This window comes from Nycticebus coucang, chromosome 10 (assembly GCF_027406575.1).
Source record: "Nycticebus coucang isolate mNycCou1 chromosome 10, mNycCou1.pri, whole genome shotgun sequence".
Lineage (NCBI taxonomy): Eukaryota > Metazoa > Chordata > Mammalia > Primates > Lorisidae > Nycticebus > Nycticebus coucang.
Window position 1 is genome coordinate 11,221,657 of NC_069789.1, and position 25,377 is coordinate 11,247,033.

Sequence of the window (25,377 nt, forward strand, 5' to 3'; positions counted from 1 at the left end):
AAATGACTTCTCATGAGTTCAGTGTTTCTTTTTGGAGTTATGAAAAATTAGTGGTTAATATACCAAAAACGTTGTGAATATACCAAAAACCATGGTCTGTACTTTCAAATAGTGATTTTTATGGTATATGAATTACATCTCAATTTAATAAAGACATGACATTTAACTGTTAGCAGTGGAAATGAGGAAACATAGATGGATATATTAGTTAAAAATTAAAAGCTTAAAAGGAATTTTAGCTATAACAAGTATAAGCTCCTACTTCTATCATTAAGTAAGATTGCTAAAGACCTTTTGCCTTAAGTAATTTAATTATCCCATGGAGAATCAAAGCAATATAGTAATACTTACTGTGAGAAAAATATATAGCCCAGCTTTTGAGGAAAATAGGGCATTTATTTCTCATTATTTTATTGTAAATATTTTAAAATTTTAGTGTGTGGCTTTTTATAATTTTAAATTTCCATGAAACCAGAGAGCTACAACATAGAATCAGTTTGTGCTGGATAGTTCTCTTCCATTCTCTTTGATTTTATATTTTGTAAGCCAATATATAACCTTTCTTCTTACAGAAACTCGACTATTTTCAGTCATTTTGACAACTAGAAGTTAATTTCAGAACCCTGTAAGCAAATAAAGTAAATAATTATTATAAATTAGGAAAATCTAAGTATTTACTTGTTAGCTATTAGGTTATAAAACATTTTATTAAGAAGAAAATTGGAAAATGTATGTAAGTAGAATAGTCTAATGATCAACACTCACGTGATCGTCACCAGCTTCAAGAATTTTCAACTTACTGAAAATTTTTAACTTACTGTATTAGGTCAGTCTTACTGTATTTTATTTACGTATCCACCTACTTCTTTATGCCTCAGATTATTCTGAAGCAGGTCTCAGACATTGTATTGTTTCATATATGTTCTACTTCTCTCTAAATGACAATATTCTTTTTAAAAATATATATTTTTAGGTTTTAACTTGGAAATTTTTTTCTTATAAAAATACTATTCAAAAAGGTATTATTGGAAATAAAGTCATTTTATTCATTTATGTAATTTTTATTTGCTTATATAACCATTTCTTCTAATAAATATTAGTCATGCTTCTAAAAACAATTAAAATTGATATTATGAGAATATGGCTCATATATTGGTTTTTATGTTCATCTTAGTGATTATTTATGATTAACTAGGACTTAGGCTTGATGGAACTTTTCTCTACAGCCAGTACTTACCTCTTTTTACCTATTCGGTGTGTGTCTGTCATTTAATGTTATTGATTACCCACTCTTAAATGAAACATTGACTTTCCTGATGTTTGGATTTCCCAGTTCCTCTGCCATCATGGTTGCAAATCGTGTCTTTTTATCAGTGAATTCCAAATGTTTATTAAACTGGCGAATGAAAGAACTGCTCTTTAGTGTTCTAGCTGAATATTTAAAACTTCCCCATGGATATTCCGTTGTCATCATAAATTCACATGTTTAAAAGTGAGACTGTCTTCTTTTTGATTAATACCAATTTCCCTTTGGCCTTCCCCTACTGACAAATCATTAGGCTGCTTCTTCAAATCACAAGGCTAAAAAGATGCATATTTTCTACTTCCTTTAATCCCCTATGCATATGATAATATCTTGTACTGTTAATGATTCCCTCAAAATACATGTTATTTGTACTTTCATTATTATCTATTCTAGGCATTATCTTCTTGGAAACTTTTCCTCACTCCTAGGTTGCTAAGTGTACTTTACTGTCATTCTGTAAACCCAATATGCTTTCCACAGTCAAGGTGATGTAATGAAGGAAAGACATGTAAATACAATAGAATTGAAGCTCTTGAGTGGCTAAAGTAGAGTTATAGTGTTAATGTTCCACTACAGTATGTGAGACATGGTGGGGCAGTGCCTGTGGGTCAGTGGGTAGGGTGCTGGTCCCATATACCAAGGGTGGCGGGTTCAAACCCAGCCCTGGCCGAACTGCAACTAAAAAAAAAAAAAAAAAAAAAAAAAATTTAAAAGTTAGCCAGATGTGGTGATTCCAGCCTGGTTAACAGAGTGAGACCCTGCCTTAAAAAAAAAGGGGGGGGGGGCGGGGCAGTGCCTGTGGCTCAAGGAGTAGGGTGCTGGTCCCATATGCCGGAGGTGGCAGGTTCAAACCCAGCCCTGGCCAAAAAAAAATCACACACACAAAAAAAAGAAGAACCTTTTATTCGTTTATTTCTTTAATATTAAAAAAAAAAAAAAGACATGGTGATACCCATTAAGTGTTAATTGAATTAAACTACTAGTCTCTTTACCTGTATTATTGTGGTATCTACCCAAGGTCTTGTTTTTCCCTTGAAGTGTATTCTATATAAAGTAATCTTTTTTTTTTTTTTTTAATTTGAGACAGAGTCTCACTTTGTTACCCTGGGTAGAGTGCAATGGTATCCACAGCTCACAGCAACCTCAAACTCCTGGGCTCAAAGTGATTCTCTTGCCTCAGCCTCTTCCCTAGTAGCTGGAATTACAGGTGCTCGCCCACACGCCTGGCTATTTTTTAGAGATGGGGTCCCACTCTGGCTCAGGTTGGTCCAGAACCCATGGGTTCAGGCAATCCAACCGCCTCAGCCTCCCAGAGTTTACAGGCATGAGCCACTGTGCCCCAGCCTATATAAAGTAATCTTAACTCGTTGAGAATCTAATGAAGACAATGGAGTTACCGTCAAAGTACCCTGTACATTTCTATCATAAAACTAATTGCAATTTAAAATTATTATAGATTTACTTTTTTATTTTGGTTGTTCCTCCTAGAATATATCCTGTAAGATAGCAGCCTGACTACAGTAGGACCTTGAAAAACATTTATTGAATTTGAATGGGTACTCCCCCATCAATGAGTCCTCCCTTCATCGGTTGAGAGCAGTGCACAGGAATATTATACAAATCATTTCACAGTTATTACAAACCTTAGATTTTGAGTCTTTGCTCTGCTGGTATCAGACTAATCTTTTTAAAAACAGTATTTTTATTAATGAAAAGTACAGTTAAACTCCTTCCGTGCTAGATTTATGACAGGTTTTGGGAATGCAAAGATAAATAAGAATGTCATTCCTGCTTTTTTATGGAATTCAGAAGTGAAGAAGAAATGCTTAAGCTTCCTTGGACAGAGCAAGAAAAACTTCCTAGAGACATCAGATATTTTTAAGGTTCTTTTTAGCTATAAGATTATATAATTCACAGGTGCCATTTCTCTAGCAGTAGGTAAAAACCTGGGAAGCTGCAAAGAGAGGACGACAGCCACCAGCAGAGTATTTTTGGCTGTTCTGAGACTGCCTTCATTTTCATTAATTTGAATGTTTCCTTCAGCCTGAGTAATAACTTTGGAATTTAAATTCAGTTCCTTAATAGATAGAGATTATTTTTAGATTATCCATTATTTTATTAGCTGAGATAACTGAAAAGAGAATTCAGTAATACTCTACATGACTTTACTGAGGCCAGTACAAGCTTTGTTTTCAGTTTGGTTAACAAGGGAATCAGGAGACATTAGAACTTAGCACGACTGACAAACCCTATAACTTAATTATTTATCCTGTTTATTTTCTGTTTCATCACTGCTAGAAAGTAAGCTCCATAAGAGCAGGATTTTAGTCTAAGTTGTCCACTGTTCAATAAAAACTTGTGCAATGAATAATTAGGAAGTCATTGGTAGCCTTAGTAGAGTAGTTTAAATAAAATGGTAGAGGGAGAAGTTGGTTTGCTGGTTTACATGATTGAGGATAGCCTGGGGTTGTGATTCAAAATCAGATGGGAATAGTTTGCTTTTTTTTTTCCTTTTGAAAAGTTTGGTGATAAAGGGGATATTTATAAAAATTTTCTCCTTAGTCACTTCTGTTTCTTTTTACTGCTGGTAGCTTGAAAAGTCTTTTAAAATTAACATATCCTCTTAGGTTTCTTTTTTAAAATTTGAGTAAGTTTTATAATCATTAAATTCATTACTTCCAAGTCATACAGTCACAACTACTTATGACTTTTTAGATTTTAAGAGAGAGTCAATTTTAAATGTTTTTTCTGTAACCTAAGTACAACTGTGAAGTGATGCATCTATCAGTAAGTAGTTTTAGACCTTAGATTAATTTTACTTTTTAAAAATTACTAAGCAAATATGCGTCAAAAGTAATTATATGTATAAATGAATTTACATTATTCAGAAATCCAGAATTAGATATCTGTCTAATGAATGCTGTTCTAAATCTTGCTAAATGATTAATAGCGATTAAAAGGTTAAATATAAGCTGAAGAAAGCTTTGAATTTTGAAATGTTTGCAACAGCTAGTAATCTGACTGATGCAGACGTTTTTGTCAAAGTTGAAAAAGTTAGAGCTAATTAATTTCTTGGGAGACATATGATGAAATTGTAGGTGTGATAACATATTTGAGTAACATATGGTAGTTATGGGGCACCTTTCTAATGACTGAGCAGCCAGTTAAATATAGACTTTTTTGGTTTCTTTTCTTTCATTACCATTCTTTGTTATTGTGTATATTTAAACCAATTTTGTTTTCTAGAGGTCAGTATTAGGATTTAACAATTTATATTTAAAATGCTAACATGGATATGTATTTTCTTCTAAATTGGCATGAATGTTAATAAAAGTTTTCTTAAGAATACAGCTTTCCCCCCCACATACATGTGTATTACATTTATTTGATTAAATAAATCAAATGAATGGGGAATTATACTCTCAGTACAGTTGCACTCAGATTACCCTTAAATGTAAACTTAAAAAATATTATCTTTGTTATACAACACAGATGTATTTTTCTTTCATAAGGATTTGTTATTTATATTTTGACTAATATTCTTCCAGTCTCTTTTCCTTTACATAGAGTTGCAATCTCAGTTTCTGAATATTCTTTGGTAATGATAAATTAAAAAAGGAATTAAATTTTTTTATACCCCCTTCTTTTATTAAAATAGTATTTACCTCTTTGGTAGAGGAAATTTTGAAATAAATTTGAAAGTTAGAGGCATAAAGTAGTGACTTATGGCTTCTGTTTTCATTTTTTTTAAATTAGATTTTTACCAAAATTCACATGATTATAATCTGATGTATAAGTTAAAATTTTTCTGTTTATCATTTAAAAATATCCACAGTGAAATAAGAGTTCAGGGTGAAAATGTTTCTATGATGCTGCAGAGCCAGCCACTGGAGGGTGTTCATGTTAACTTCTGTTAGTCTCTATATTCTGCTGATGAGATTGATGAAATGAAAAAGTAAGTGAATGTTGTGCATTTGTAAGTCTTCTGAAATTAAATCAAAGCAAAAGTAATATTGGTATATGAAATTGAAACCTACGGGAAAGGAATATAATTTTAAGCCTTAAAGGAAAGATACATAAATTCTAGAATTAGTAACCAAATAACTAACATACCTTTGGTTTCTACTCTGATACTAGTGGAAATATTATTGCATTTTTGAATATACTTAAAAATTTTGTGTGTGGTAATGAGGTTCTAACAAGCCTAGAAAGGTACTAAATTAATTTCCTGACTTCTTTTATATTACTATAATTATTTTCCTTTAAATTTGAATATCCAATGAAGAATTTTGATATGCATATCTGTTCTAAGAATGCTTCCTTATTTTAAATCTGATGTAAACTTTCTTTTATTAATTGACATACTTTTAGCCAATAGTGATAAAGAAGAAAATCAATGAGGGCCTGATAATATGCTGTTTTGTTTTTGGTGGTCTTTGAACTCAAGCCTTAGGGTAAATAATTAAGGTGAATGGTCAATAAAGCACTAGCTTCTCAGTCATTTAATAAGATTTGTAAAATTTGGATCATTATGTAACATAAGAGATAATTTTAAACATAGCACTTTTAAACTTTCAGTTTGAAAAATAGCAGGACTCTTGGAACTTGAGCTTACCAGTTTAAAAAATGATCTTGGGGTTTATTCTGAGGCTATAAACTTTAAATAATTTTTAATTGATAAAGTTGTTCTTATGATTACAATCTTTGGAAACAAAAATCTTACTGAATAGGCTTCTTACTCACTTTTTAAAAACGTACAGGAGTTTCAGTAGAGTAAAATGATAATTTTGAAATTTACTAGTTTTAGTTCATTATCAACAGTAATAAAATAAACTTTAGATTGCATCATTTTTCTTTATTAGAATAATAAGTTATACAGTTCTGTGTAGCTAGTAGGTAATATTGAATGAAGATGGAAAGATAATTTTTCATTCAGTGGGAATAGTTGAGAATTTGATTTGATCTCATAGTTGAGTAATTATACTTAAAGTTACCGTTTTTTTTTTTTTTGCTTTCATAAGTTGTTAAAATATTTTCTACTCAGATAAGTCTGTCTTTATGTCATAAAGTAAGTAAATGACAGATATCAGATCTATAAGCCAACATTAAAATTCACTATAATATGCTTGGCCCTAATCCTGAAAGCTATGGTTCATTCTACAGTACAAATGGTTCTGGAACAGTGTGTAAATGATTTTGGAAGATCAGAAGATTTAAATTTTAAATACAGTGTCAATAATCTGTACCTTGCCACCCATAATTTCCATTTTCAGTTGTGCTGAGGTCATTGTTTTAGGCATTCACATATTATTTAGTTTTTGAAATTACTTAGTATGACTTGACGGGACTTATTGCAAGGAAGGGTTCTAAACAAAGTATGTTAATAGTCTTATTAATAGTATGGAAAACAGTCCATTTTGTGGAGCATGATGCACTCTGTCACATAGAAACAGTTTTTTGGATGCTGTCACAGCCATCTGTAGAGGGTGGATCATTGATTATACATCATCCAGATAAAAAAGCTGATTTTGACAATATTCCTCCTTCTCTAAATACCTTCTTTAAAATGTTGTATTAGTTTGATCAAATCATTATAAAGGATGTTCAAAGGGGACAATTAATGTATTATATAGTAATTTATTATCTATGATTTTATATTGACATAAAAAATTTTGAGAACAGATAATCAACAATCTAGCCTGAGAATACATGATTATTTTTCCCCTCTAGTAATGAAAGATTAATTTTAATAAAAATATTGCAGTCCATCCATTTTACATGATTTAGTCTGTAAATAAAATGCCAAAATTTCTCACTCACAATTACTATGAAGATATTAAACTTATTCTGCAAAAATTTGGTGATGAGTATAGTTCTGTACATTTATAGTTGTTAGGTATCTCAACCAAAGTCTGTCGTTTTGACTTGTAGAAATTCTTATAGCATCATAATTTCTTATAAGCTGCTGAATGAATTTGGATTAGTGACAGTAGAGGGAATACAGGATAGAGGCACCAAAATTCTGTTCATTTTTACTGCAACAACAAAATCCTTATGTTTCTTAAAATGTATACATCTTACATTTTTTAAGCACATTCATATTTTTCTTAAGTTATCTGGTGTTTCTTCCCAGCTAACATTTATTCCTTACTATATATCAGACATAGTGCTATGTACTTTGCATACAGTTGTCATGTAAAGGTAAGGTATGCTTATCCTATACAGTGTTTGTGGTTTTGTGACTGGCCTATTTCACTTGCCATCATGTTTTTAGGGCTTACCCATGTTGTAGCATGTGTCAGAATTTTCTTTTTAAGGCTATATAATGTTGTATGTATATCACCCCAGTTAGCTTTTCTGTTCATCTGTTGATGTCTTTTAGTTTTTATTTGGATGATAATGTGTTTATTTTGCCTACATTTTTAAAGGACATTTTTATTGAGTAGGAGAGTTCTAGGTTTTTTTTTTTTTAACTCAACTCAATATGCCATTCCTGTCTTTGAACTTCTTTTGTAACTACTGAACTGTTAGCTGGTAGTGTTAACTGTTAGGTCTTGGAAGGTAATCTGTTTTCATCTCTGGATGCTTGTAAGATCTTTGTTTTTTGCATAGGCAGAGGTTTCTTTTTATTTATTGTGGCTTAGTATTCATTGGCTATCTTGAATATAGAGAGTAATGTCTTTCAAATTAAAAATTCTTAGCCATTAACTCTTTTAATAATTCCTCTTACCTTTGTTCTCTCTGATCTTCTATGATGCCAGGCACAAACTTGAAAAATCTTCTGTATGTTCTGTGTATTTTACACTATCTTTATGAAGTCTTCATCCTTTTCCTTTTTTTTTGTTTTTTTGCTTCTGGTAGTTTCTTCTGACAGTCTCTCAGTTTACTGTTTCTCTTTTTTGGTGTTTAATATGATTATTAAACTTGTCCACTGAGTTCTTGCTTTTGGTCATTATATGGTCTGTTTCTCTTTCATATTAGCCATGCGCCACTTGTATAGTTTTATATTTCACTGATGAAAATTTCAAGTTTGACTTCAGTTTTCATGAGCATAGAGTAAACATAGTTCTCTGATTTATTGACTCAGCTAATTTTGTTTGTTTGTTTTGTAAACAGGTTCTTGCTATGTTGCCCAGGCTGGTCTTGAACTCTTAGTGTCAAGTAATCCTTCTACCTTGGCCTCCTAAAGTGCTGGGATTACAGGTGTGAACCACCATGCCCAGCCTAAATAAATATTATTTATTCATTAACACTGAACTCATGGCTAGGATGAACTTATGCCTGCATGTACCTTATTTAAAAACACGTATTTAGGCCATGTATGGTGGCTTACACCTGTAATCCTAGCACTCTAGGAGGCCGAGATAGGTGGATTCCTTAAGCTCAGGAGTTCAAGCCCAGGCTGAGTAAGAGCAAGACCCGTTTCTCTTAAAAATAAATAGAAGAACTAGCTGGACATTGTGGCAGGCACCTGTACTCCCAGCCTACTTGGGAGATGAGGCAAGAAGATTGCTCAAGCCCAAGAATTTGAGGTTGCTGTGAGCTATGACACCGTGGCACTCTAGCCAGGTGACAGAGTAAAACTCTGTCTCAAAAAAAAATATATATATATACATACACACACACACACACACACGTGTAAAATAAAAATACGTTTTTTCAGTAAGGCATGTTGCATGTTATAGCCTTCTTGTGCTGAGGAATACAACATCTATACTTGGGGGCCATTTCAATAGTGAAATCACCAGCAGAAAGTACAAAAATGTGAAAAACAGGGTGATGTTAAATATCCTGGTGAAAGGCCATAAGGCCATTGTGGATAGCAGGCAAGCTGAAGCAAGAAGGCTGAGCAACAGCTTGTTCAGCCTCATCTGGCAGCACTAGGTGCCAGGTGATTCAAATTCTTTGCAGTTCTGCCCATGTCTACAAATGACCACAAGCACCCACAGTATTGATTTTTGGTTAGAAATAATTTTAGTGAACAGATAAATTGGCAAATACAGAATCTGTGAAAAATGGGAATTGAATATGTATACTGGACATGGTATTTGAAAATTATCTGTAGAAATATAAAGTCTGAATAAAGTTATCTTTTCCTGAAGGGATTTTATTTTATATCTGCCAAATCTTTGGAGGTATTGGCAATCTAGGAGTACCCTAATTTAAGTTTTAAGTCTGAGATTTCCTGGTCCACTCAGATGACATGAATCTAGGCTGCAGGTCTGTTTTTTATTTAGTTTTTAGAATTAGTTATTTTTTGGTTCCTCATTAACATTAGAGAATAGCCCTTTGTGATTCCAGCTTAAGGTGAGCATTGGTTTATCAAAGTTCTCGTTTTGTCTCACATTTTAAATCATTCTCAGTGGAGTATCCATCTGAATTTCTAATCTGACATTTGTTGCAGAAGTAGAACCTTTTTTCCTTTTTCCCTTAATTTTAATTCCTTCTGTCTTCTCATAATTTTCATACTACTCTTTCTTTCCTTCTTTTTTCCCTTTAGTTTTTGAAGCATTTACTGTAATTTGTTATGAAGCACAAAAACTATTCTCAGTAAAGTACATTTTTTAGATTTACAGTCAGATGTGGCCTTTAGATTGGTAATATGGAAATAAATACACTGATATTTTTTTTTTAAGGAAACCTGGAAGTGAGAACAACTCCTTGAACTTTTTAGTTTTGTTTTCCAATTCATAAAGTTATTCATCAGCCTTCATATTATTTTGGAAAGATATAGCATAAAACATGATTTCTTAATTTAGGTTTCACTTAATTTTTTATTATTCTATCATGGAGAACCTAGCCCCGGCCGAACTGCAACCAAAAAATAGCTGGGCGTTGTGGCAGGCGCCTGTAGTCCCAGCTACTCGGGAGGCTGAGGCAAGAGAATCACTTAATCCCAGGAGTTGGAGGTTGCTGTGAGCTGTGTGATGCCACGGCACTCTACCGAGGGCCATAAAGTGAGACTCTGTCTCTACAAAAAAAAAAAAAGATATAAAAAAGAGAAGTTAAATTCGTGATGGACATTATCTTCTTTTCTTGTCAAATCTGTCCTTATCCCCGTTTATTCTGTTTTCTAGGTGGCAGCACCAGTCATCCTTTTAACAAGTTAAGTTAGATGATTTGGCTTTTTTGCTCAGAAACCTATGGCTTCCCATCTCATTTCATAAAAGCCAGAATCCTTTTTTTGGATCTTAAGGCTTTAGATAATCTAGCTTCTCATGCCCTCTCTGACCCGATCTTCTACCAGTCCCTCCCCATTCTTCATGCTCTAAGCCAGTGATTTTTAACTGGTATGCTGTGGCTACCATTGTGCCCCCCAAATTTTTAAAGATCATTAATTATTCTCAAAAGAAGTTCAGGGCACAGTGTGTGTGTGTGTGTGTGTGTGTGTGTGTATATATATATATATTTTTCCCCCCCTCCTTTTTTGGATAATGTAATTTAAGTGTGCCGCAGAAGTTTAACTATAGGTTTGAATGTGCTGTGGGATAAAAAGGGTTGAACACTGCTCTAATCATTTCGGCATTTTTGTCTTCCTGGAGCATGTCACGCATTATCCCATCTTAAAACCTTGATGTTCTTTATGTTACAGAAGCTCTTCCCTCTAGATACCTGCTTGTCGCTTCCTTATGTCATTTTAATTTTTCTTTCCCTTTTTTTTTTTTTTTTTTTTTTTGAGACAGAGTCTTAAGCTGTTGCTTGGGTAGAGTGTTGTGGCATTACAGCTCACAGCAAACTCCAACTCTTGGGCTTAAGCTTAATTTTTCTTAAATGTTGCCTTCTCTCTCTCTCTCTTTTTTTTTTTTTTTTTGCAGTTTTTTGGCTGAGACTGGGTTTGAACCCTGCACCTCCGGCATATGGGGCTGACGCCCTACTCCTTTGAGCCACAGGCGCCGCCCAAACGTTGCCTTCTCAATAAGACTTCCCTTGATTTCTTGTCTAAAACATTCTGATAAAAATATAAACTCCATGAAATCATTGATTTTTTTTTTTTAAGGTTTAATAAGCATATTTTATTTATATAAATCCTCCAGTAGGAAATGGAGAATTCATTGCCTTTAGTTAGAAGAAGGTTGTATAAATAGTTACCTCACAAATTTATATTTGCAGCTCACACACATTTCCTTACTGGAAACATAAATATTTCCACATCACAGTTCCTGCTGGATTTTGCACTTTATAAAGTCTCAAAATTCTGTCTTTTTAGGTTGCTTTTCTGTTGATGCCATCAAAGCTTTATTACTGGTTTGCTTCATAGCACCACTTCCATCCTCATAAATTTTCTTTAGCGTATTCATCAGTCCTTCCCTAGGATCTGTTTCCATGTCATAAGAAGCCTTCACTTTTTTTCTTTGCACTCGTTTTTTTTTTTTTTTTTCTTTTGGAGACAGAGTGGCATCATAGCTCACAGCAACCTCAAATTCTTGGGCTCAAGCAGTCCTCCTGCCTCAGCCTCCTGGGTGTCTGGGACTATAGGCTAGTTTTTCTATTTTTAGTTGGAGATGGGGGTGTCACTCTTGCTCAGGCTGGTCTCAAACTCCTGAGCTCAGGGGATCTACCTGCCTCAGCTTCCCAGAGTGCTAGGATTATCCGTGTGAGCCACTGCAGTTGGCCTACTTTGCAGTATTTTTCAACTTGAGTTAGGTAGTCCCATGGTGCATTTTCTGCTTTTTTTCTACATGAGATAAGAACTATATTAGTTTTGACTTTTTTTTTTTTTTTTGAACCACCCTCCACAGAGATGGGTGGTAAGAGGTTGTTCACAGTCATGGCGTAACTGTTCCCATTCAGATTCTCAACCAAAACATCCAATGACCTCTCTGTGAAACGCACCTGCACATTTTCAGTGGGAACTTGATGAGTGCCAGGTAAGATAATGTAGATTTTCACAAACTCAGTCAGATGAGTTTGTGTCCTAGATTTGGCAAGTGGGATTCTTTTTAAATTTCTATGTACTTTAACATGTCTTCCATCATTCTTTGACCATCTCCTGTCTCTTACACAATGAGATATTCTAGGCTTATCTTGCAATATCCCTGCCCCAGCCCTGGAATCCGTTATTTTCCAGGGAATCATGATTCTATTTTTCAGGGAATCATTCTTTGTATAGAGAATGATATTTAGAACCCCAAATCTGGGTACTAATTGTGTTTCTTGTATTGAGTGTTACTGTTCTCAGGTCCTTTCATTAAAAAGAATTAAGAAATATATGTGCGTATGCACACACTTAACACTTATATTCATTTTCACATATGTATACTGAAAACTGAGTTTGCACTGATCTCTCTACTCCTAACACCAAAGGGTTCATCCTCACTGCACCCTTTCTGTCTTTGTAACTTCCAGTGAGAAAGTGGGGTCCAGTTATCTGCAATATATCACATATGTGGACCCTGTCCTCTATCTAACCAGTCTGTCAGTCACGTTGGCCACGACTCTTTGTGTTCACTTCCTGATTGGACTTGACTCCTTCGTCTGGCTGCCACTTCCAGTGCCTGCCGATTCCAAACTCCTTTGGCCATGTCTAATGACTTAAGGAGGAAAAGAAGGGCCTTTACCTTTTTAATGTGTATGTTAGGATTTGTTAGCCTTATGCTTCAAGCTTAGAGGTTAAAATGCCTTATAATAAGGGGTTCTTTTAGTGTTGTAGTAGCTGTCCATCTTTGATGATGTGCTGAATCATAGACTTTTATTCTGGTCTTTATGAATATGGTTTGCTGTGTTCTGAGTTTACCTAATAACTAAAAGCAAAGCTTGTTACTAAGATAATAAAATTGTGCTGTGTAAGAAAATAATCGTGGATAATATTGAAGAGTTTTCTTTGTAATTGAATTTATATTTCTGTTAACACACAGAACATGATTAATGAGAAGCTCATTTAGCTAATAGGTTTTCTCTCTTATTAGCTAATCTGTCGATATACTAATTATTGGGGCATTTCAGAGATACACCTTTAAAAGACTCTTAATTTCTGGTGGTTCAGGTGGGTTTACAAGTGGGACAAAGGCAGGCATGGAGCAAGAAGGCGCAGTATGAGAAGAATTAGAAGGATCTTGAATGATGTATTCATTTATTAACAAGTATTTATGGATTAGTTCATACATATTAAGCTGCTCTGTAGGAAGAATGTCAGTCATGCTGTCATGGAATAGAGTTTCTTAACCCTAGCCTTTTTGAACCAAATAATTCTTTGTCATAGGAGGCTGTCCTGTGCCTTGTGAGATGTTCAGCAGCATCCCTGGCTTCTGTTTATTAGATGACAGGAGCATCCACTTCCTTATCCCCTTTTGCAGTAACCATAAGTGTCTCCATCTATTATTAGGTGTCCACTGGGAGTGGGGAGCAAGATTACCACTGTTAATTGAGTACCACTGCTCATAGTAAAATCAAATGCAGATACAGACATTCAACAACTTATTCACTAATTATTAAGTATGATAATTGCTAATTTTGAGAACAACAGAGAGCCATGAGACTGTCACCAAAAAAATAATGTTTCCATAATGAATTTAGAGTTTAGTTGTACACATCAAAATTCTTACTCAGTATATAGTAGGTACCTGATGTGAGCAAAGAAACTTAAGACATGGTCTTACATTTTAAGGATAACTGATTATATAATATAGCATCCAAACCAGTATCCTTTTGATAATGGAAGACTGTAGCATACTATTAATAACTAATCTGGGACCCTAGACAGAAAAGAGGCAAATCCTCCCGAAGCACTTTCACAGTCTGTTTGTTTGCTTCCATTGTCTAGTCAAGTAATAAGACCAATATATGAAACACACATAGAATAATTCAAGAAAGCATGAAAATTAAATGTTAGACTGTGTCACATTATTAGCACAAGAGTTTGTTATTTATTCATCTTGACTTTATTAGAGGGTTTGTGGAAGAAGATGCTCTTCAACATAGTTCTGTAGGTTTTCCATAAAATGTGTCAGTTTTCCTGTTCAATTCTTACGCTCTGTTTTTTAACCACCTAGCCCATTGAAGAGTTTAAACTTGATGTAACAGACAACAGAGAATCGCTGGAGAATCTTGATGAAGACCATATATTGGAATGGTTACAACTTTAGGAAGTAACCATTTATTTCTACCTCAAACTTGATACTACCAACGCTGGATTACAAAAGAACAATATTATGCAGCTATCAAGTAATATACTAAAGAAAATTTCCTTTAACCAAACACATGAGTCTTATCAAAACCTGATTTCCTAGGATCATTCGTATATGTAAGTGCATATTGTTGCAAATTTCTCTGGCAATTTTTAGGGTCAATTATGAAGTTACTAGAAGATTTTGAAAATCTATGTTTAGGAACGAAGAAGAAATTCTAGGAAAGTAAAAAAACTTAGTGCTAGTCCTCTTAAGGAAGTGCCTTATGCATCCAAATACTTTTCTTATATTCTCTGCCTTTCTTTTTAAAATGTTGCTTTTAATTTCTTATACTACTTAAGCTCCCATAATTATAAATTCATTTAAGCTAGTAGTCACGCTATTTAAAATTTTTAATTACTTGTTTATTAAGATATGGAATGCTTCACGAATTTGTGTGTCATGCTTCTGTAGGGGCCATACTAATCTTCTCTGTATCATTCTAATTTTAGTGTATGTGCTGCAGAAGCAAGTACTTTTAATTACTTCTAAATAAAAGATTTGGATATATCTTTTTTTTTTTCTTTTTGAGGCAGAGTCTCACTTTGTTGCCCTTGGTAGAGTACTGTGGCATCATAGCTCACAGCAATCTCAAACTCTTGGGCTCAAGTGATTCTCTTGCCTCAGCCTGCTGAGTAGCTGGATTACAGGCTCCTGCCACAACGCCCGCCTATGTTTAGAGGTGGGGTCTTGCTCTGGTTCAGGCTGATCTCAAACCTGTGAGCTCAGGCAATCCACTTGCCTCGGCCTCCTAGAGTGCTAGGATTACAGGTGTGAGCCACTGCGCCTGGCCTGAATGTATCCTTTTACTTACACTTTTGAAACAGATTACATTCTTATTTTCTGCTGATGTAGGTAGTGGTGGGAAGAGGATCTTAAATTTTGAAATATAGGAGATCAAGGCAGATCAAGATGGTATGACACAATGGAAGATGCAAGAAGACCTTAAAACTGGTAGAAATTTTTTTTTTTTTTTGTAGACACAGAGTCTCACTTTATGGCCCTTGGTAGAGTGCCGTGGCCTCACATAGCTCACAGCAACCTCCAACTCCTGGGCCCAAGCGATTCTCTTGCCTCAGCCTCCCGAGTAGCTGGGACTACAGGCGCCCGCCACAACGCTTGGCTATTTTTTGGTTGCAGTTTGGCCGGGGTCAGGTTTGAACCCACCACCCTGGGTACATGGGGTCGGCGCCTTACCGACTGAGCCACAGGCGCCGCCCAAAACTGGTAGAAATTACAAAAGAAACATGTGTTGGGAAAGGATGTAGGAATTACACCAGAGTTCCCTCTGCCCATTTCAAATACCTACTTAGAGCTCTCTGGTGGTCTAGTGGCTAGGATTTGGTGTTTCAAATACCTACTTAGGGCCAATTTTGTGCCTGGAAAGAGGGATGAAAACTTTAACTTCCTTTCACCTAACTCTTCCATTCCAGCGCCCTAGAGTAACAACTGGTTTAGCAAGTACTAACCAGTACTGTTTAATTGAGTTAATGGACCTTTGTGATGACATCCTCAAATATAACTATTTATAACATTATTCTCTTCAACAAAGCATTCAGAGTACCCAAAAGTTACTACTGAGCTTAAAGAATACAGACCACTTATACAAACCAAGGGACTACCTGAAAAGTGTTGTTGAAAAATTTAAACTCTATTTGAGTTTGAAAATTAAAATGAAAATTTGACAATACCAAATCTAAGACTTGTGTAAAATGGAATTTGTCAAGTGATTAAGCCATAAAAAGGAGTAATTGTTTTTATCTATTTTAGGGAAAAATTAATTTATACAAACCTATTATTATGTGAAATTTAGGTAATGAACATGGGCAGTACATAATTTCCGTAACATTTATAGCATCAACCACAAAAAAGGCTGAATTAGTGTCATCAAATACAAAGAATGTTCATTTCAGAATTAGAGCTGTTCGGAAAGCACTGCTCATGGTTAGTATAATTCAACATTTCAAGACTATTTAAAATTCCTGTGCCATATCCGTTTAATAGATATACCTTTCAGATACCTATATGCTTGATTTTGGATACGAATCATTTTTTCTACTTTTCATTATTGAGTTGTTTTTTCTTAGTTAAAAATGTTTTTTCATCCAATAATGTATGTTAAATAATAAAACAAGAGGCCTCCCAACTAGCACTGTAGACAGCATTAACCCAGCTCAGCAGCTGACTGTGGTTGACCAAAGAATTCTGTAGTTGTCCCCACCTTTCCCTAGAGCTGGTAGAGTTTTGGTTAGATGAGGTATCAATGCTAGTAGCAAATTGGCTAACATGGTTTTAGTTAGTTGGAGGCCCCAGACCTGAAATTCCTGAAACCCCCACACCTAAGAATTCAGGTTCGAATAGCTACGTCGGGCTTTTCTGTCTCTCTTCTTCACTCCTCTGTTCCCTGTGGACTGGGTCCTTGAGGGTGAACATAAGGGAAGTTAGGATTATGGGAGTAGAGTTAGACTGATAGAACAATGGAATGATTATTTGAAAGGTTGTGTGATCAGGGTCAGGTATGCAGGAGAATGGGAGGACATGAGCCTCCAAAAAGAACACACTACACTGGGGCTTCTGAGACAGCTTGGCACGAACATCAAAGGACTTCAGGAAAAGGTCTGTAAGGGCCTGGCTGGGGGCCTGACAAGGCTTGGGAAGCCATTTTAGGACAACATGTGAAGCTGACTCATTGAGCAAGAAAGATTAGTTCTTATGGGTGTGAAAGAAGAGGATTCAGTTTTATTCCTCCATGCTCCTAAAGTTGAGTAAGGTGTCAGCTAATCTGCCCTGCAGGAAATAGGATTAACTGGGTGGCATCTAGCTCCAAAGTCCATGCTCCCGTTTCCTTTGTTTTCTGTAATCTTGTTTGTGATTGGTAAGTGTCTTAAGAAGTAAAAGTAATAAAAATAGCTAAAGGGTTATTGGGTGAGTAATCCAGAATTAGGGCAGGAGAAACTGCAGAGATGATGTATGTTGTTGCTAACATCCATTAACTAATAAATAATAAAAACTTGAGTACATCTGAAGCTTGAGGCCTTCACTGTCTCTTCCACGAAGGGCATTGACCTCTGGGCCCACTCTATAAATTTTACTGTTTCTATTGTGTTCTTCTGTTTTTCTCATTCCCTCATCACTGCTGAGCATTGGGGACACTCCTGGGTCATGTGGGAGATGGCTCCCTCCGGGTCCTGTTTCAGCTCTTTCACTCATGTGTAAGGCCTGTTCCTATAGACAAAGGTCCATTCAAGAATAAATGTTTCTGCCCTCTCAATTTTGCGTTTCTGAATCTGAGTCTCTGTGTACCTCCCAGATCAAAGTGGGAGGTACACTCCCCCCACAACAGTGGACAAGAGTTGCTAGGACCTCATGGCAGAATGTCTCGACCCTCTCTTCACTATACTAATGAGGAAAAAGAAAACAACAAAATAAGCACAAAGAATTTATCATTTTAAAAGAAAATCCCTTCCACACCAAAATTTTACATATGTCAAATTTAGATACAATTGCATTTCTTATAGGATTACTCATTAAAACTTCCTAATACTAAATCCAAATCAGAGAGTCTGGCAAGAATGTCTACTTCGTTTGTCATTGCCTTGGACGTGCTTTAAAGAGTCTGTCACAGCTGGTCTATGACTGGATTTTTACACACACTAAAACCTGCATTGTGGCAGATGTCTTCATATTATAGTTCTTCTATAGATGCTTAAAATGTTTTTTCATGATTCTGTGCTGATAACTTTCTAGAATTTCTTCCCTTTCATAGTTCTTTTTTTAAAGAAGCATTTAAACAATTGGTATAAATTACTGTTTTGACAAATTATAGAGGAATTTTCATAAGTAAAATTAGGCCAGCTAGTTCAGAATTAGAAAATGAATCTTTTTCCAAAGCATTATCTCACTTCCTATATATATATTTTTTGTTTGTTTGTTTGTTTGTTTGTTTTTTTTGAGACAGAGTCTCACTTCCTCACTCTGGGTAGATTGTTGTGGCATCATAGCTCACAGCAACCTCAAACTCTTGGTCTCGTGATCCTCTTGCCTCAGCTTCTTGAGTAGCTGGGACTACAGGTGCTTGCCACAATGCCTGGCTATTTGTAGAGATGGGGTCTTGTTCTTGCTCAGGCTGATCTCGAACCTGTGAGCTGAGGCATCCACCTGCCTTGGCCTCCCAGAGTGATTACAGGCGTGAGCCACCACGCCCGGTCTTTGCTTCCTATATTTATAACCTAATAGTGTCAGTGTAACAGCTGAAATAAAAGGAAGTCCGTTCTCTTTCTTTTAAAAAGTATGAGTTTATCATTTCTTTTTAATGAATTGACAGTTTGTATGTATCAGCCTTAATCAACATTTACTAAGACCCTGCTGTGTAATTGAAGAAATACTCAGAATTGGAGGACAAAGGTATTGCGTTTGTTGTCTTTGTAAAATATAGTATGTGTTTGCATGAGAAAGAGGGAAGGAAGAGGAGATAATGTAAAATTTGATTCATTACAGTGAATTATGATTAGAAGTAATCAGGGTAAGCTTAAACAAAATAGTTTTAAAGCTTTATTTTGAAGGAAGGGTAGATTAGTAGACTATAGATTTGGGATACATTCACAGCCTGATCCATCTTCATCCGTAGAAACAGATGAAGTTTTACTATACTGTGTATGAGTCTGTTGTGTTTATGAGAAAGAGAAGGTGTTATGAAAGAGAGGAAGAGGATGAAAAGATCACTGCGCTGCAGAAGCCAAGTGAGAATGATTATCAAAACAGCATGTCAAGATTTAAGGGGACTGAGGCTGGTAAAGAGGATGCTGATAGCCTCACTGGTGACTTTCTAGAGATCAGTTCTAACAGAGTTGTGATGACAAAAATCAAATCACCGGAGGTCAAAGAGTGAATGGATATTGAAGAAATAGAGAAAGTCATTATAGATTTTTTCTTCTGAGTGATTGTTTGATAAAAAGGAAAAAAAGTAGATTGCAGTAGGTCAAAGACAGATGATTTTTGGGTGGGGTGTGTTAAGCACGTTTATAAGTGGAAGGCAAGGGATCAAAATAGGGAGATTCAGAGAGATATAATCATTGAATTATAAAACAAATAACAATAGAAGGGATAATATCTTGAAAAGGCGGTGCGTCTTACAAGGGTACAAGTGAAACTTAGTAAATGTACAATATAAATGTCTTAACACAATAACTAAGAAAATGCCAGGAAGGCTATGTTAACCAGTGTGATGAAAATGTGTCAAACGGTCTATGAAACCAGTGTATGGTGCCCCATGATCACATTAATGTACACAGCTATGATTTTTTTTTTCTTTTCTTTTCTTTTTTTCTTTTATTGTTGGGTATTCATTGAGGGTACAATAAGCCAGGTTACACTGATAGCATTTTTTTAGGTAAAGTCCCTCTTGCAATCCTGTCTTGCCCCCAGAAGGTGTGTCACACACCAAGGCCCCACCCCCCTCCCTCCTTCCCTCTCTCTGCTCTTCTTTTCCCCACCCGTCCCTCCTTCTTTCTCTCTCTGCTCTCCCCTTTCCCCACCTTCACCATGACCTTAATTGTCATTAATTGTCCTCATATCAAAATTGAGTACATAGGATTCATGCTTCTCCAGATTCTTGTGATGCTTTACTAAGAATAATGTCTTCCACGTCCATCCAGGTTAATATGAAGGATGTAAAGTCTCCATTTTTTTTAATAGCTGAATAGTATTCCATGGTGTACATATACCACAGCTTGTTAATCCATTCCTGGGTTGGTGGGCATTTAGGCTGTTTCCACATTTTGGCGATTATAAATTGAGCTGCAGTAAACAGTCTAGTACAAGTGTCCTTATGATAAAAGGATTTTTTTCCTTCTGGGTAGATGCCCAGTCATGGGATTGCAGGATCAAATGGGAGGTCTAGCTTGAGTGCTTTGAGGTTTCTCCATACTTCCTTCCAGAAAGGTTGTACTAGTTTGCAGTCCCACCAGCAGTGGAAAAGTGTTCCCTTCTCTCCACATCCACGCCAGCATCTGCAGTTTTGCGATTTTATGATGTGGGCCATTCTCGCTGGGGTTAGATGGTATTTCATGGTGGTTTTGATTTGCATTTCTCTAATAGATAGGGATGATGAACATTTTTTCATAAGTTTATTAGCTATTCATCTGTCTTCTTTTTCTATTCATGTCTCTTGCCCATTGATATATATGGGATTGTTGGCTTTTTTCATGTGGATTAATTTGAATTCTCTATAGATCCTAGTTATCAAGCTTTTGTCTGATTCCAAATATCCTTTCCCATTGTGTAAGTTGTCTATTTGCTTTGTTTGTTGTCTCCTTAGCTGTACAGAAGCTTTTCAGTTTAATGAAGTCCTATTTGTTTATTTTTGTTGTTGTTGCAATTGCCATGGCAGTCTTCTTCATGAAGTCTTTTCCCAGGCCAGTATCTTCCAGTGTTTTTCCTATACTTTCTTTGAGGACTTTTATTGTTTCATGCCTTAAATTTAAGTCCTTTATTCGTCTTGAATCAATTTTTGTGAGTAGGGAAAGGTGTGGGTCCAGTTTCAGTGTTTTACATGTGGATATCCAGTTCTCCCAACACCATTTATTGAATAGAGAGTCTTTCCCTCAAGGCATATTATTGTTTGGTTTATCAAAGATTTGGTTGTTGTAAGATGTTAGTTTCATTTCTTGGTTTTCAATTCGATTCCAAGTGTCTATGTCTCTGTTTCTGTGCCAGTACCATGCTGTCTTGACCACTATGGCTTTGTAGTACAGACTAAAATCTGGTATGCTGATGCCCCCAGCTTTATTTTTATTACTAAGAACTGCCTTAGCTATATGGGGTTTTTTCTGGTTCCATACAAAACACAGAATCATTTTTTGCAAATCTTGAAAGTACGATGTTGGTATTTTGATAGGAATGGCATTGAATAGGTAGATAGCTTTGGGAAGTATAGGCATTTTAACAATGTTGATTCTTCCCATCCATGAGCATGGTATGTTCTTCCATTTGTTAATATCCTCTGTTTCCTTTCTGAGGATTTCATAATTTTCTTTATAGAAGTCCTTACTTCCTTCGTTAGGTATATTCCTAGGTATTTCATTTTCTTTGAAACTATGGTGAAGGGAGTCGTGTCCTTAATTAGCTTCTCATCTTGACTGTTATTGGCGTATACAAAGGTTACTGACTTGTGGACATTGATTTTATATCCTGAAACATTACTGTATTTTTTGATGACTTGCAGGAGTCTTGTGGTTGAGTCTTTGGGATTCTCTAAATATAAGATCAATTCGCCAGCAAAGAGGGAGAGTTTGACTCCTCTGCTCCCGTTTGGATTCCCTTTATTTCCTTGTATTGCCTAATTGTATTGGCCAGAACTTCTAGCACTATGTTGAATAGTAAAGGTGACAGAGGACAACCTTGTCTGGTTCCAGTTCTAAGAGGAAAAGCTTTCAGTTTTATTCCATTTAGTAAAATATTAGCTGTGGGTTTGTCATAGATAACTTCAATCAGTTTTAGAAATGTGCCACCTATGCCTATACTCTTCAGTGTTCTAATTAGAAAAGGATGCTGGATTTTATCAAATGTTTTTCCTGCATCTATTGAGAGGATCATGTGATCTTTATTTTTGCCTCTGTTAATATGGTGGATAACATTTATGGACTTGTGTATGTTAAACCAGCCTTGCATCCCTGAGATAAACGTACTTGATCATGATGTATGACTTTTTTGATGTTAAGCTGTAATCTATTGGCTAGGATTTTGTTGAGAATTTTTCCATCTATATTCATGAGTGAGATTGGTCTGAAATTCTCCTTTTTGTTTGGGTCTTTTCCTGGTTTTGGTATCAGGGTGATGTTTGCTTCATAGAATGTGTTGGGGAAGATTCCTTCTTCCTCAATTTTTTGCAATAATTTCTGCAGTACAGGAATAAGCTCTTCCTTGAAGGTTTGATAGAATTCTGGTGTGAAGCCATCTGGACCAGGGCATTTTTTAGTTGGAAGCTTTTTTGTTGTTTCTTTAATCTCAGTGCTTGAAATTGGTCTGTTCAGGAGCTCTGTTTCTTCCTGGCTAAGTCTAGGGAGAGGGTGTGATTCCAAATATTGATCCATTTCCTTCACATTGTCAAATTTCTGGGCATAGAGTTTCTGGTAGTATTCAGAGATGATCTCTTGTATCTCTGTGGGATCAGTTGTTATTTCCCCTTTGTCATTTCTGATTGAGCTTACTAGAGATTTTACTTTTCTATTCCTCGTTAGTCTGGCCAATGGTTTATCTATTTTATTTATTTTTTAAAAAAACCAACTCCTTGTTTCATTAATTTTCTGAATGATTCTTTTGTTTTCAATTTCATTGATCTCTGATTTGATTTTGGATATTTCTTTTCTTCTACTGCGTTTAGGCTTAGATTGTTCTTCTTTTTCCAATTCTATAAGATCTCTTGTGAGATTGTTGATGTGCTCTCTTTCTGTTTTTTGAATGTAGGCATCTAAAGCAATAAATTTTCCTCTCAAAACTGCTTTTGCAGTGTCCCACAGGTTTTGGTAGCTTGTGTCTTCATTGTTGTTATGCTCAAGGAAGTTAGTGATTTCCTGTTTTATTTCTTCCTGCACCCATCTGTTACTCAACAGAAGGTTGTTTAATTTCCATGCCTTTGTGTGATGTTGAACGTTTTTGTTAGAGTTGAGCTCCACCTTTAGTGCCTTATGGTCTGAGAAGATACAAGGTGAAATTTCAGTTCTTTTTATACTGTTGATATTTGTTTTGTTTCCCAGGATATGATCAATTTTGGAGAATGTTCCATGGGGTGATGAGAAGAATGTCTATTCTTTATCTTTGGAAAGGAAGTGTTCTATATGTGTCTATCAAGCACAGTTGTTCTAGGGTCTCATTTAAATCTCTTATATCTTTGTTTAATTTCTGTTTAGAGGATCTGTCCAGCTCTGTAAGAGTAGTGTTAAAGTCCGCTGTTTTTATGGTATTACTGGATATCATATTGCTCAGACTGAGTAAGGTCTGTTTTAAGAATCTGGGTGCATAAATATTTAGAATTGAAACATCTTCTTGTTGTAGTTTTCCCTTGACCAATATAAAGTGACCATCTTTGTCTGTTTTGACTTTAGTTGCTTTAAATCTGCATGTATCTGAAAATAAGATTGCAGTTCCTTTCTCGTTTGAATTCCATTTGCCTGAAAAATTGTCTTCCAACCCTTGACTCAGAGCTTTAATTTGTCTTCTGAAGCCAGGTGTGTTTCTTGCAGACAGCAAATGGATGGCTTGTGTTTTTTAATCCAGTCAACCAATCTATGTCTCTTCAGTGGGGAATTCAAGCCATTAACATTTATTGAGATAATTGATAAGTGTGGTAGTATTCTATTCGTCTTATTTTGTGAGAGTCCATTGCTTAGTTTTATCTTTTGCATCAGTGTGGAAGTTAGGTTCTGTCCTTTAATTTTTGAGTTCTTACTTTGCTGCTGATCCATTGTGATGGTCAGTGTGTAGAACAGGTTGAAGTATTTCCTGTAGAGCTGGTCTTGTTGTGACGAATTTCCTCAGTGTTTGTATATCTGTAAATGATTTGATTTCTCCCTCAGTTTTAAAGCTTAGCTTAGCAGGGTACAGAATTCTGGGCCAAAAATTGTTCTCTTTAAGTAGATTAAAGGTAGATGACCATTGTCTTCTTGCTTGGATGGTTTCATTAGAGAAGTCTGCGGTCACTCTGATGGATTTGCCCCTGTAGGTCAACTGGCGGTTACTCCTGGCAGCTTGCAGAATCTTTTCTGTTGTCTTGACTTTGGACAGGTTCATCACAATGTGTCTTGGAGAAGCTCGGTTAGAGTTGAGGCAACCTGGGGTCCGATATCTCTCTGAAAGCAGTATCTCAGAATCTTTGGTGATATTTGGGGAATTTTCATTTATAACATTCCCTAGTATGGCTTCCATTCCTCTGGGGCATTCTTCTTCCCCTTCTGGGATTCCTGTAACTCGTATATTGGAACGCTTCATAAAGTCCCATAATTCTGACAGTGAATGTTCTGCTTTCTCTCTCTTCTTTTCTGCCTCTTTTACTATCTGAGTTATCTCAGGAACTTTGTCTTCTACCTCTGAAATTCTTTCCTCTGCATGGTCTAACCTGTTGCTGATATTTTCCATTGCATATTTAAGTTCCCTAATTGACTGCTTAGTTCCTTCAGCTCCGCTGTATCCTTTCTATATTCTTCATTTCGTTCATCTCTTATTTGATTCTGTCTTTGGATTTCGTTTTGGTTATTTTCCACTTTATTAGCAGTTTCCTTCATTGTTTGCATCATTTCCTTCATTGTTTTCATCATGTGTATTCTAAATTCCCTTTCTGTCATTCCCAACATTACTTTATAGGTAGAATCCTCTGCAGTAGGTACCTCATGGTCCCTTGGAGGGGTTGCTCTGGACTGGTTCTTCATGTTGCCTGGAGTTTTCTGCTGATTCTTCCTCATGAGTGATTTCTTTTATCTGTTTCCTTGCCCTAGTTTTCCTTTCACTTCCTCTTGCTCTTTAAGTTCCCGTGCCTGTGAACTAAGGTTTCGATGAGTCCTTTTGGTACAGGACCAGAAGGATGAGAAGGTTGAAGAGCAAGAAGGGATAGAAGGGATACAAGAAAGAAAAAGAAAGAAAGAACGAGAAGAAAATAGAGAAGGGAGAAGGGGTGGGTAGAAGGGAATATTGACAAAAAGAAGAGAGGCACAGAAAGAGGGTGACAGAGCAATATAGGTGTATAGTAGGGTACTTGGACACAAGCTTAAAAAAAACTCCAACCTCTGGCTGTGCCCGCTTGGGTGATTCCCTTGAGGTCAGCAGCTCTTTGCTAACCTGATCAGACACAGTACCCCACCTCCACCAAGTAGAGAGGAAAGACAGAAATGCTATAAATAAAACCAAAACAAGCAAGCA

The 25,377-nt window shown here is 35.8% G+C and overlaps 1 protein-coding gene and 1 non-coding gene across 6 annotated transcripts in view; one reads left to right on the top strand and one right to left on the bottom strand.

The window, feature by feature from the left end:
- The window catches only part of AKT3 (AKT serine/threonine kinase 3), a 404,883-nt gene that overhangs the window by 82,031 nt on the left and 297,475 nt on the right, over window positions 1-25,377 (top strand). The window lies entirely within an intron of this gene.
- On the bottom strand, window positions 14,839-14,945 carry LOC128597876 (U6 spliceosomal RNA). Its single transcript, XR_008383431.1, has one exon. It is a non-coding gene; the product is annotated as a U6 spliceosomal RNA (small nuclear RNA).